General features: G+C 39.7%; 1 non-coding gene across 1 annotated transcript; it reads right to left on the bottom strand.

The window, feature by feature from the left end:
* Nucleotides 1–268: 268 nt before the first annotated feature.
* On the bottom strand, nucleotides 269–375 carry LOC141722347 (small nucleolar RNA R71). The gene has a single exon (XR_012575367.1). It is a non-coding gene; the product is annotated as a small nucleolar RNA R71 (small nucleolar RNA).
* Between the last annotated feature and the right edge of the window lie 13,606 nt (nucleotides 376–13,981).

Here is a 13,981-nt window from a genome sequence, read left to right as displayed (position 1 = left end):
CACTATTCAGATGGTGCAGAATTCTGTTTCTTTTGGAGGAGCGGCAACTGAAGACCCCAACATGCACATAAGGAATTTTGTCGAGATCTGCAGCACTTTTAAGTATAATGGCGTGACTGATGAGGCTATCAAGTTGAGGCTTTTCCCATTCTCACTGAGGGATAAGGCTAAAGACTGGTTACATTCTGAACCAGCTGGGTCAATCACTACGTGGCAAGATCTTGCGCAAAAGTTTCTGGTGAAGTTTTATCCAATGGCAAAGACTGCTGCTATGAGGAGTGCTCTTACTCAGTTTGCGCAGCAACCTACAGAATCTATGTGCGAGGCTTGGGAACGCTACAAGGAAATGTTGAGAAAATGTCCACATCATGGAATGCCGGATTGGATGGTAATCACTGGTTTTTATAATGGTTTGGGGGCTCAATTTCGGCCTATGCTCGATGCAGCAGCTGGAGGCGCCTTATGGGCTAAAAGCTATACTGAGGCGTACAATCTTATTGAGACGATGGCTGCAAATGAGCATCAAAACCCAACTCAGAGGATGACATCAGGCAAGGTAGCAGGTATTCTGGAAGTTGATGCAGCCACCGCTATTGCAGCCCAGCTCCAAGCGCTATCAATGAAGGTTGATTCTTTGGCTACGTATGGAGTTAATCAAATAGCTATGGTTTGTGAGCTTTGTGCAGGTTCTCATACTACGGATCAGTGTTCTCTTGTCAACGAATCTGTTTAGTATGTGAATAATTATCAGCGACAACAGCAGCCTGTGCCAGCGACCTATCATCCTAACAACAGAAATCATCCAAATTTCAGCTGGGGAAATAATCAGAATGCTATTCAGCCACCATATCAGCAAGGAGTGAGTAAACAGTTTAACCCACCTGGATTCCAGCAACCACAGCAGTATGCTACAAGACAATCATATCCTCAACAGGGAAGTAAAGCTGCACCTACTAGTGCTGATTTTGAGGAACTTAAGCTGTTGTGCAAGAGTCAGGCGGTTTCTATCAAGACCTTGGAAAATCAAATCGGTCAATTAGCCAATGCAGTGCTCAATCGTCAACCTGGCACTCTTCCCAGTGACACGGAAGTACCAGGCAGGAAGGAAGCTAAAGAGCAAGTCAAGGCTATTACCTTAAGGTCGGGAAAAGTAGCTGATGCTGAAAAGGCAAAAGAAGTCGAAGCTGAAGTTCGAGATGAAGAATCTAAGCAAAGGGAGAAAGCGGCGGAACCAAGGAAGACTACTGTTGAACACACTCTGCCTGAGGCTAATACAGGGGAGAAACAGCTCTATCCTCCACCACCTTTTCCTAAGAGATTGCAGCAACAAAAGCTGGATAGACAGTTCGGGAAGTTTCTGGAGGTGTTAAAGAAACTTCACATCAATATACCTTTCGCTGAGGCTCTGGAACAAATGCCTAGTTATGCGAAGTTTATGAAGACTATTCTTTCAAGGAAGGTGAAATTGGATGACCTTGAAACCGTTGCTCTCACGGAAGAATGCAGCGCGGTTCTGCAACAAAAGTTACCACCAAAACTGAAAGATCCAGGAAGCTTCACCATTCCTTGCACCATTGGCAATCTAACTTTTGACAAGTGCCTTTGTGATTTGGGAGCAAGCATTAATCTAATGCCGTTGTCGATCTTTAAAAAGCTGGACCTACCTGATCCAAAACCCACATACATGTCGCTACAATTGGCGGACCGTTCCATTACTTACCCAAGGGGCATAGTTGAGGATGTGCTCGTCAAGGTGGATAAGCTCTTCTTTCCTGCTGATTTTGTTATTCTGGATTTTGAGGAAGATAAAAAGATTCCCATAATCTTGGGGAGGCCTTTCTTGGCGATTGGCCGTACCTTGATAGATGTGCAAAAAGGAGAACTTACTATGCGGGTTCAAGATCAGGATGTGACCTTCAACGTATTCAAGGCAATGAAATTCCCTACAGAAGATGAGGAGTGCTTAAAAGTGGATGTGATTGATTCTGCGGTTACTTCGGAACTCGATCACATGCTAATGTCTGATGCATTGGAAAAGGCCTTAGTGGGGGAATTTGACAGTGATGATGAAGATAGCAACGAGCAATTACAATATCTGAACGCTTCTCCCTGGAAGCGAAAGCTAGATATACCATTTGAATCTCTTGGTACTTCTGACCTCAAGAACGCTGAAGGGAAGCTCAAACCATCAATAGAGGAAGCGCCTACCTTAGAGCTCAAACCATTACCTGAACACTTGAGGTATGCCTTTTTAGGTGATTCATCTACGTTACCTGTTATTATTTCAGCTGACCTTTCAGGTAGTGAGGAAGACAAGCTCTTAAGGATTTTGAGAGAATTCAAATCGGCTATAGGATGGACTATAGCAGACATCAAGGGGATAAGTCCCTCATATTGTATGCATAAAATTCTGTTAGAGGAAGGTAGTAAGCCAACTGTGGAACAGCAGCGAAGACTGAACCCAATCATGAAGGAGGTGGTGAAGAAAGAAATTCTGAAATGGCTAGATGCAGGCATCATTTATCCTATTTCTGACAGCTCATGGGTGAGCCCTGTACAATGTGTTCCTAAGAAGGGAGGTATCACTGTGGTCGCAAATGAAAAGAATGAGCTCATCCCTACTCGAACAGTTACAGGATGGAGAGTATGCATGGATTATAGAAAATTGAACAAAGCCACAAGAAAGGATCACTTCCCTCTCCCATTCATTGATCAAATGCTTGACAGATTGGCGGGACATGAGTATTTTTGTCTTCTGGATGGGTATTCCGGGTATAATCAGATTTGTATTGCACCAGAGGATCAGGAAAAGACTACCTTCACTTGTCCATTTGGCACATTTGCTTTTCGTAGAGTTTCGTTTGGGTTATGTGGCGCCCCGGCCACCTTTCAGAGATGTATGATGGCTATATTCTCTGACATGATTGGAAATAACGTCGAAGTGTTCATGGATGACTTCTCCGTCTTTGGACACTCATATGATGAATGCTTGAATAATCTGCGCGCCGTACTCAAAAGATGCGTGGAAACTAATTTGGTGCTTAATTGGGAGAAATGTCATTTTATGGTGCGTGAAGGCATTATCCTTGGGCATAAGGTCTCTAGCAAAGGTCTGGAGGTGGACAAGGCCAAGGTGGGAGTCATTGAAAATCTTCCCCCACCTAATTCAGTGAAAGGAATCCGTAGTTTTCTCGGTCATGCGGGTTTTTATCGGCGATTCATCAAGGACTTTTCAAAGATATCTAAGCCGTTGTGCAATTTACTTGAGAAAGATGTGCCTTTCAAATTTGATGATGAATGTTTGGCAGCATTCGAGACTCTTAAAGAGAGTTTGATCACGGCACCAGTTATTACAGTACCAGATTGGACAGAACCATTTGAGATGATGTGTGATGCGAGTGACTATGCGGTAGGTGCAGTTCTGGGACAGCGCAAGAAAAATCTCTTCCGTGTGGTCTACTATGCGAGTAAGACTTTAAATGGGGCCCAATTGAACTACACCACTACTGAGAAGGAGCTTTTGGCTATAGTCTTTGGCTTTGAGAAATTTCGATCTTATCTGCTTGGTACGAAAGTGACAGTATTCACTGATCATGCAGCTATTCGCTATCTGGTTTCTAAGAAGGATTCGAAGCCGAGACTCATTCGTTGGGTGCTTTTACTTCAGGAATTTGAGTTAGAGATCAAAGATAGAAAAGGTACCGAGAATCAAGTAGCTGACCATCTCTCTAGGTTGGAGAATCCCGATTCTACTTCACAAGATAGGACGTTAATCAATGAATCTTTTCCGGATGAGCAGTTGTTTGCAATTCAGGAGGAAGAACCATGGTTTGCAGATATTGTAAACTATCTTGTCAGCAATATAATGCCTCTTAATTTGACATCCGCGCAAAAGAAGAAGTTTATGCATGAGGTGAAGTGGTATATGTGGGATGAACCATATTTGTTTAGACAGGGAGCTGACCAGATCATCAGGAGATGTATCCCGTTCTGTGAGACGGAGGGGATATTACGAGACTGCCATTCCACGGTTTATGGTGGACATTACGGAGGTGAGAAAACGGCAGCTCGTATTCTGCAAGCAGGTTTTTTCTGGCCCACCTTGTTCAAGGATGCTCATCAGTTTGTTTTAAGGTGTGATCGTTGCCAAAGAGTGGGAAATTTGTCAAGGAAGGATGAGATGCCATTAAATGTGATGCTTGAAGTCGAGGTCTTTGATGTATGGGGAATCGATTTCATGGGGCCTTTTATCTCGTCTTGCAATAATCAGTACATTTTGCTGGCAGTCGATTATGTCTCAAAATGGGTCGAAGTTAAAGCTTTACCGACAAATGATGCAAAGGCAGTGCTAAATTTTCTTCATAAGCAAATTTTCACAAGGTTTGGAACACCTCGGGTAATCATAAGTGATGAAGGATCGCATTTTTGCAACCGTAAGTTCACTTCTATGATGTAGCGTTATAATGTGAATCATCGAGTAGCTACTGCCTATCATCCGCAAACAAATGGTCAAGCGGAAGTGTCTAACAGAGAGATAAAGCGCATCCTAGAGAAGGTTGTTTGTCCATCAAGGAAGGATTGGTTTTTAAAGCTCGATGAAGCTATTTGGGCTTACAGAACAGCATACAAAACTCCACTTGGTATGTCACCATTTCAGTTGGTGTACGGTAAGGGATGTCATCTACCGGCGGAGCTTGAGCATAAGGCCTACTGGGCATTGAAGAAATTGAACCTGGATTTAGATGCAGCTGGTAAGAAAAGAATGCTTCAGCTTAATGAACTTGATGAATTTCGACTTCAAGCGTACGAGAATAATAAAATGTATAAGGAAAAGGTGAAAAGGTGGCGCGATAGGAAGCTACATCCTAAGTTGTTTGTGCCAGGGCAACAAGTTCTGTTATTCAACTCTCGGCTCCGACTTTTTCCTGGGAAGTTGAAATCAAGGTGGTCTGGACCTTTTATTGTCAAAACTGTGTTTCCACATGGAGCGGTGGAAATTTTTGAGAATGATTCGGACCAAGCATTCAAGGTTAACGGTCAGCGGTTGAAGCACTACTATGGGGACATGGCAAACCGAGAGGTGGTTAGTGCCATTTTGTTGACTACGTGAGAAAGGAACGAAACGTCAAGCTAATGACGAAAAAGAAGCGCTGCGTGGGAGGTAACCCATGAATTGTTGTTACACGAACCCTTAGAAGTTAATAACCTATCCAAAAACACAAAAAAATCAGAAAACAGGGGCTGAAAATTTTTTTTTCCAGAGACCCTCTGCGTGCCCGCGCAGCTATGCTGAGCGGCCGCGCAGCTTGCTGCGCGCCCGCGCAGAAATGCTGAGCGGCCGCGCAGGGTTCGAGTTCCAGAAATTTTTTTTTTACAGTTCAGAAAAAAAAAAAACACAAAAACACATTACAGCCCATAAACCCACGAATTCTTTTCCCATTACCCCATGATTTTATCCCTCAACCCCACTCCTAATCTAATTTAACCTACTCCACACCCTATATATACATACACATATCCTACATATCTCCCACAACTTCTTACACTTAAACCCTCTCATAAACATCAAAAATCAGTACTTACACACTTTTATTCACAAATCAATGGCACCCAAGAGAGCACGCACTATTGACAGCAGCAGCACAGTTCCTACTGCTGATTCATCAAGGGGTACTGCTGTGAGGCCTCGGTTAACTGACAGAGCCGCGGAGGAGGAGTACACTAGGCTGTTGGGGAAGCCGATTCTGAAGGAGAGGGGGTTTTTACCATCAGGGAGGGATGGTGAGTTGTTGCCCATGATTGCAGAGAAGGGGTGGATAGCTTTTTGTGAGTCACCCGAAGCAGTACCGATGAGTGTTGTTCGTGAGTTCTACGCGAACGCGAAGGCTGAAAAGAATGGGTTTTCTGTAGTTCGGGGGCTGACGGTTGATTATCATCCTGCGGCGATTCGCCGAGTGATTGGACAGCGAGAGAGGAAGCCCGAGGAGGAGAACTGGAATGAAAAGACTGCTGAGGATTTTGACTTGGATTTGATTTGTGCGACTCTCTATCGACCGGGCACAGTTTGGAACCGCAGTCCAGCCAATAATGAGTATCGTCACTTTCCGGCGATCGCCATGAACAGGTATGCCCGTGCATGGAACGCATTTATATGTGCTAATATTTTGCCTTCTTCACATGCACACGAGGTCACAGTTGAGAGAGCACAGTTCTTGTGGGAATTCTGAATGAGGAATACTATGTGGACCTTGGTGAGTTTATCTACCAAGGAATTCTGAAGTTTTTGAGGGGAGCAAAGCATATGAACATCCCTTATGCATCCACGGTTACAAAGCTATGTCGTGCAGTAGGAGTGAACTGGCCGGCTCATGAGCAGTTGCAGTTGCCAGCAAATCCTATAGATTCTGGCACTCTGAATGGGATGCAAGAGTGGACCGGTGGTGAGCCTGAGGAGCATGGGCTGGGTTATCGTCTTCCAGGAGGGCGTCCAGCACGAGGTGCTACTATGGCCAGGCCAGGGCGTGGTGAGGCTAGTTCTTCGAGAGCTCAGGAGGGTGCTGGGATGGGTGATGCCCAGTATAGGAGGCTTTCATGGCGGATGGATGCCATGTATGAGACGCAGAGCAGGTTTGCTCAGGAGCTCACCCTTGCGTTAGGGACTGCTTTTCGAGGCCTTGGAGCTGATATCCAGTGGCCAGTTTTTGGTGAGGACTCTGCATACCCGCCGCCTGATACTCCACCCACTGAGGGTGATGATGATGATGACTCCGAGTAGGTATACCCTGTGTTCCTTTCTACTACCTTCACTGGGGACAGTGAAGATTTTAAGTTTGGGGGTGGTAGTTAAGGAATATTTTGTGTGTGTCATATAGCTGCATATTCATGATAGTTAGTTCATATAGTTGCATAATTTTTGCCATATAGTTTTTTTTATGTATAGCTTTATTTGTTGTCATATCATATAGCTCATGCATATACCATGATCCCTTTTGCAATGATTTATCGACTGAATTGTGATATTGATGCGAGTGTAGTAATAGCATTAAAGTGATATTAAGTTGTGTAGGTTGATATGCATGCTAGAAGCACTTGTATTGTCACTAAGTCTTAGAAAATGCTGAAGGACTAGATTGTTGTTATGATCTGATTATTTTCGAGGATAATCTATTTATTATGCTTAGAATTTGATAATAGGTTCTTAGTGGTAAAGGCAAGAAAAAGAAAAAAAAATGGAGTAAAAATGGAATTTATTGCTAGTTGTGGCTAGGCGTCAAATGGCTTGTAGCCGGCTCGCATGTTATGCGAGTAGTCTAGGGTTGAGCAAGATGGAGCGAAACGCACTTGCTCAGAGTTAAAAAAAAAAATAAAAAATAAAAAAAAATAATAATTTTTTGCGTAATTGATCAAGAGTGGGCTCTTTGGTATTCAAGTTATTAAGTTCTTAGGGGACTTTGTGCCTAGTGACCTAAGGCTTTTAGAGTTTGGGATCCGCTAACCTAACGCTCGTTACATGGATACCATTGTCTAAGTCTTTTGTGGACCTCACTCATTGCACAGTCAAATAAGCATTTGCGTTGTAAATAAAAAGCACGATTCCGTAGTAAGCTCTAAAGTTCTTGTAGTGTTGTATATCACTTTGTGCCTAGAATTTTTATTCTTTGAATAATCGTAGGATTGCCTTGAGGAAACTCTAGTCATAGTAATTGGTCTAGTTCCGAAGCATATCTGTTAAGCATTTGCACACACCACGTTCTGGCGGTATGTCCGTTTGCATGAGTTTCTTGATCTTTAGTGTCTAATTGCATTCGTTGAGACGTGACAATTTGGTTGGTTAATTGTAGTAAGGGGGATCGTTAAATTTTCATATAGATTGCATTCATGCATATTTTTATTTGTTTTTGAGTCTGTGACGCTTGAGGACAAGCATCGATTTAAGTTTGGGGGTGTGATAAGTGGCATTTTATACCACTTAGAACGTCTTAAAATGGCTTAAATTGGTGTCTTGAAATCAAGTATTTTGTGTATTTGATGCGTTTTTCTAGTGTTTATGCATTTCAGGGTATTAGTTGCATTTCGGAGGAGGAATCATCAAGAATAAGCCTTGGCATGTGTTCACCATTGAGAGAGGAAAAGAACGGGCAGATTACGGCGAAGAAACGGAGCAAACCTGGAAATTTTCCAGTAGGGTCCTGCGCGCCCGCGCAGCAATGCTGAGCGGCCGCGCAGCAGCCTTGCGCGCCCGCGCAGAAATGCTGAGCGGCCGCGCAGGGTCGGGGAAAATAATATATTGTTTTAGACTTCTACTTCTGTTTGGCTTCCAACTTCTATGTAATCTGAGTTTTATGGGACTATTATATAAGTAGATTTGAGACGTTTTTCACAGAGTATTAAGAGGGGATTATGTTTTAGATTGTGTTTTGCAAGAAGCGAATGAGATAAGAAAGAAGACCGATTTAGCACACAGCAACGAAGAGGAAGCATATATTCTTGTGATTCTTGTTTCGTTGTAACGTTGGATGCTAGTTTTCTTGCTTTGACTTATTTACTCTTGTGACGTACTCTGTTTTAATATAATTAGTTTAGTTGTTATTTTCTTGTGTTCGTTTATCATGATTTCATATGAACCCATGATGGCGATAAGTTCTATTATGGGCTAATCGTGATCATGGGGTTGCAACGGATTTATTATGGAATTCTTTAGTTAATTGTTTAATACTTTAGTGTGTGATGATTGCATGATATCTAGTATTGGTTGTGCGTATTCGTCTTATGTGCGTCGCGAACATATAAGATAGGGTGTTAATCTCTTGTGAAGCGACGGTGGATCTTGAGATTTAGAACTTGCCATGCTAGCATAGGTTCATGTACGTTGTGCATGATTAGTGGGTAACTCTAACAGTTTTATTTGCCCTATGTAATCAAAAGGAATAACTTGTGCTTAAATCGTTGTGTTGTCAATTTCTGTAGACATATAGGAACTCAACATAATTGATGACTATTCAATTTCTATCTTAATTGTGGATGTTTGGTAGAATGGTATTAGTACAATGAAAGTTGGCTTTTATCAGTTTCGTGTTATTCGATTAATATCATCACTGTCACATGCTAAAGGTAATAACTATGGCTATAGAAGGAAGTAATAATGAAGTTGTGATCTCATGAGTGTTTTATTATTGATAAATTGAAGTGTTAGTTAAGTGGTTAATTAAGTAGTTAATTATAGTTAATATTTAATCAACAATTTTAAGTGTTATTATCTTAACATTGAGAAGTAATCATACATTGGTGAGTGAGTTAAATTAGACAATAAATTAGTCTGAGTCTCTGAGGGAATGAACTAGAAAGTATTCTATATTACTTGCGAACACGTATACTTGCGTGAATATTAGTGCGTGATTTCGCCCTAACAATTACAACTCGCAAGATAATATATATAGTGTAAACAATAATGTAAGTATCTAAATGGATAACTTACTAGAATCCTTTATCAAGTGTAAGGTAGTTACTTACTGGATATAAGCTTAAAGGAAGATGAAGTTACCAATTACTTCACTATACTTATACCATTTTTAGAAAACTACTTGAACTACCACTGTTCAAAGTATAATAAGTTTCAAAAGTTCATCCCATAGATGAGACCACAAGTTAAGACTTGAATAGATTAAATCTTTGAAATATTATTGAATGAAATGAAGTTACGAGGTACTTCATTATGTCCCGATATATATATCCACATATATATCTCTTATACATTTCCTGGAAACCTCTGTTATGTAAAGTATGAACAGAGTTTGCAATATCCAATGAATTTTGGAAAGAAAAGAATTTTGGCATAAACCCGATATCTTGCTGATCAGACAAAGATACCAATAAGTAACATTTTCTACTAGTAGATGGATGAATCCCCCACCGGTCATCACCCTGGCCTCATTAGGACCTTGTGCTGGACCGCCACCCGACCTCTTACGCGTTGATGGGCTGCCACCCGACCACTTACACTTTGATAGACCGTACCCCGGCATGTCGCTTATGCCGACTCAATTAGATGGGCTTACTTCCCGAACATTGGGCAAGTAATCAAACTGTTTTCTCAAAACATCAACCTCGTTGTGAATGTAAAATACACCACAGAGCCGGATCCCTCAGGTTTTGAGAGAGTATTTAAATTCCCTTCGAAAGGAGGATCTTAAATATAAAAATGAGTTTTGAGATCCGCCCTAACTTTTAAAAATCATTTTGAAGACTCGAAAACATTTTTAAGAATGTTTGGAGTAATGCTGATTTAAAAAAATAAATAAGTCCTAATATATTAGAAAATATCTGAATATTATTATTTAAATAATATTCCCATAAAGAATAATATTTATAAAAATAATTGAAGTAGAAGTTTTAAAACTTATACATGCAATGAATATTAAATAACCAAAGATATACTTATACGAAAGTACTATCTTTATTTGAATAATCAAAAGTGAGTTTGATTATCAACACATTATTCCTTAATAAAATAAAGAATAATAATTAGTAATTAATCGGAGTCATAAGTCCTCGAATGAATATTCACAATAATATTCATTAAATAAAATAAACGGAGTCATAAGTCCTCGAATGAATATTCAAACTAATATTCATTAATTAAAATAAAGTTATCGAATAAACCTTATTCGATTAATGGTTTTGAAAACTATTCATATATATATATATTATACTCGGGAACATCGACTCCCGGTTTAGAAAAATGTTCACCTTTGGGTCCCCTATACTAAGGGTATACACAACTACTGCTTATCTCTAGCATAGGTATTATGCAACTTATAAGCAATTGAATCAACAATTAGATATCAAGATTACGAAACAGACATGCATATATACCATATCAGCATGCTCCAATATATCGCAAGATTTGCTAATAACAATCACGCACTTATCACAAGATATTGCATATAAATATATACATCACAACAACAGTATAACGGGTAGAAAACTTGCCTGAGCGACTGGGGGTGATAAATAGCTTGGGACGAGTCTGGTAACCTATAAACAACATATAAGGTGGAATTAAACCAAAGTCGCTTATGAATCTATACCTTAACCAATTAGACCTTAACGTTCGCTTTTGCGCTTAATGATTCACTTAAGTCGCTCGAGTACCCTCGGCTCCACTATTTTTAATAATTTAACCATTAAGAGTTTTAAGGAGATTCTTTCGCGAGTACCTTACTAACTGCCTAATACACTTTACTTAATTGTTTCATAATCCAATTAGTCATTTAAGGTCCTTAACCAATGTTTCAAAGTAAGGCGAGGGGTAATGGTTCGTTCGCGAAACGCCGTTACTTAAAACGGTCGTGTCTCCTAAACTGTACATCGGATTCAAGCGAACCACATATCAAAACGAAGCTCGTAACATGAACTATCTAATCATGGAAATGGTAAAAACCTAACAGTGAGTTATCGGATCCGGATGTTAAGAACAAAAACAGTCTAAAGTAAATCGGGCATTACGACGGCTATGTAGCGATTACCAAATTTTTATCCTACTCCAAATCAACCACAAATCAACCATGCAACCAAACTCCATCCATACAATACTACAACAGCCCCAACACCTCAAGTTCTCTAATTTATATTATTCTCAAACATGAACTAAAATTATACTTAAGTTCATTAACCAATAATCCAAGATTTGCAACTCCAAAAACATTACAAAACTAACCAATCTCTAAACATTCAATAATCATGCCTCTCATGAACTATACTACTCATAATAAGCTCTTAACATTAAATAATAATGCTAGGTTAAGAGATTATACCTTCCTTGAGAGTAGGAGTAACTAATGAGCTTGAAACAACCTTGGAAAATCCTTACTAAAGCTTTATCTAAACAGAAAACACAAGATCAAAATTTCAAGTTCTTGAAAACACTATTCACTCTCTTTTTCTATGAATTTTAGGAAGAGATTGTGAAGGAATTTGAAGCTTAAACTTATAAGATATCTATATGTATGTACAAGGATCCTTAGATAATTACCTCACTAATTAACAAAGCTTGGAACTTGGATTTGAGTTTTTTTCTTCCTTTGAAATGAACAAAGCCGAGAGCTCTTCTTGAAAATGGAAATGTTTTGTGTTTTTTTTTGATGTTATGATTTGTTTTTGGCTTGGTTGATCCACTTTATTTGTTAATTAGATTATTACCATGGTAAATTTTGTGTGGTTCACAATCAACCAACAACACACTTCTTTTTATCATGCTTAGGTCATCATTCTTATGTCACCTTCCCATGCTTGTCCTCTTCTTATTGGTTTGATGACATCATCATCACTAACCTCTTCGATTAACTCCTAATTACTTGTCTAATGACCGCTGATCTGTTATACAGTTCGCTTAATTTTCGTTCTCGTTTATCGTTTGAGGGATCATACCCGGGATCTTATTACTTAGGTTTCCTTAACCCTTCTCAATACATTATATTCCTTTCATGATCTTCTCTTATAATCCTTGAATTAAAATCCTTTTAATCCTGTTACCTTATACTCAATTCTTTCTGTATCTAGTAGATTTTCGGGAAAAAAAATCAAAGTGTTCGAATTTGGATTCTAACGATCTTTACATACACTTATATACCATATAGAGTGCTAATAAGATCTCAGAATATCAATAAAAGAACCCCTACATAGTGTGGTATGAAAAATTTTCTTATTCAGCATAATCAGCAAAAACACTATTCATAAGGGTTACAAAAGTTCAAAAATTTTGGAGTTATTACAATTACAAAGTCTCCTTGATCATCTGGCAAGGATAATACTGGAGCGGTGACTAACTTCTGCTTCAACTCTTGAAAATTATTTTCACATTTCTCCGTCCATTCAAACTTCTCACTCTTTCGGGTCAATTTTGTCAATGGTACTGCAATCTTTGAGAAATCCTTCACAAATCTTCTATAATATTCAGCCAATCCCATGAAACTTCTAACTTTAGTCAGGTTTTTTGGCCTTTCCCAATTCATTACAGCTTCTATCTTCACGGGATCAACTCGAATACCTTCACTTCCAAAGATATGCCCTAGAAATTGAACTTCTCGTAGCCAGAAAGTCACACTTCAAAAACCTTGCATATAACTTCTCCTTTCTTAAAGTCTCCAAATCTATTCTCAGATGTTCAACATGTTCTTCCTCGGTCTTTGAGTATATTAGAATGCCGTCGATGAATACAATGACAAACTTGTCCAAATACTCCTTGAATACTCGGTTCATCAAATCCATAAAGGCGGCTGGCACATTTGTCAATCCGAATGCCATAACTAAAAACTCGTAATGTTCGTATCTGGTTCTGAAAGTAGTCTTTGGTATGTCTACCAGCTTAATCTTCAACTGATGATATCCCGATTGTAAGTCAATCTTCGAGAAATAAGTCGCTCCCTTAAGTTGATCAAACAAGTCATCAATACGAGGTAACGGGTAACTATTCTTGATGGTCAATTTGTTCAACTCTCTATAGTCGATGCACATTCTCATGCATCCATCTTTCTTTTTCACAAACAGAACTGGAGTACCCCACAGAGATACAATCGACCTTATAACTCCTTTATCCAATAACTCTTGTAGTTGCTTAGCCAATTCCTTTATTTCTGCTGGTGCCATACTATAAGGTGCCTTCAATACAGGTTCCACGCCGGGCGCTAAGTCGATAGAAAACTCGATTTGACGGTCAGGCGGCAATCCAGGAAGTTCGTCCGGAAATACATCGGGAAATTCGCTAACTATCGGGATACTTTCTATATTCGGAGTCCTCTTAGATCTATCAATTACATGGGCTAAATACCCTTCACACCCTTGTCTTAACAATCTTTTAGCTTGAATCATTGTCAAGAATGCTTTAACTTGTTTCTGCCCTTTAAACTTTACTTTCTTTCCTTGAGGGGACTTAAGAATCACTTTCTTCTTCTTACAATCTATCTGAGCACCATGCTCTGCTAAC

This window comes from Apium graveolens, chromosome 4 (genome assembly GCF_009905375.1).
Source record: "Apium graveolens cultivar Ventura chromosome 4, ASM990537v1, whole genome shotgun sequence".
In the NCBI taxonomy this organism is placed as follows: Eukaryota; Viridiplantae; Streptophyta; class Magnoliopsida; order Apiales; family Apiaceae; genus Apium; species Apium graveolens.
The sequence above is the reverse complement of the archived record's forward strand: the minus strand, read 5'-3'. Positions and strand labels throughout refer to the sequence as shown.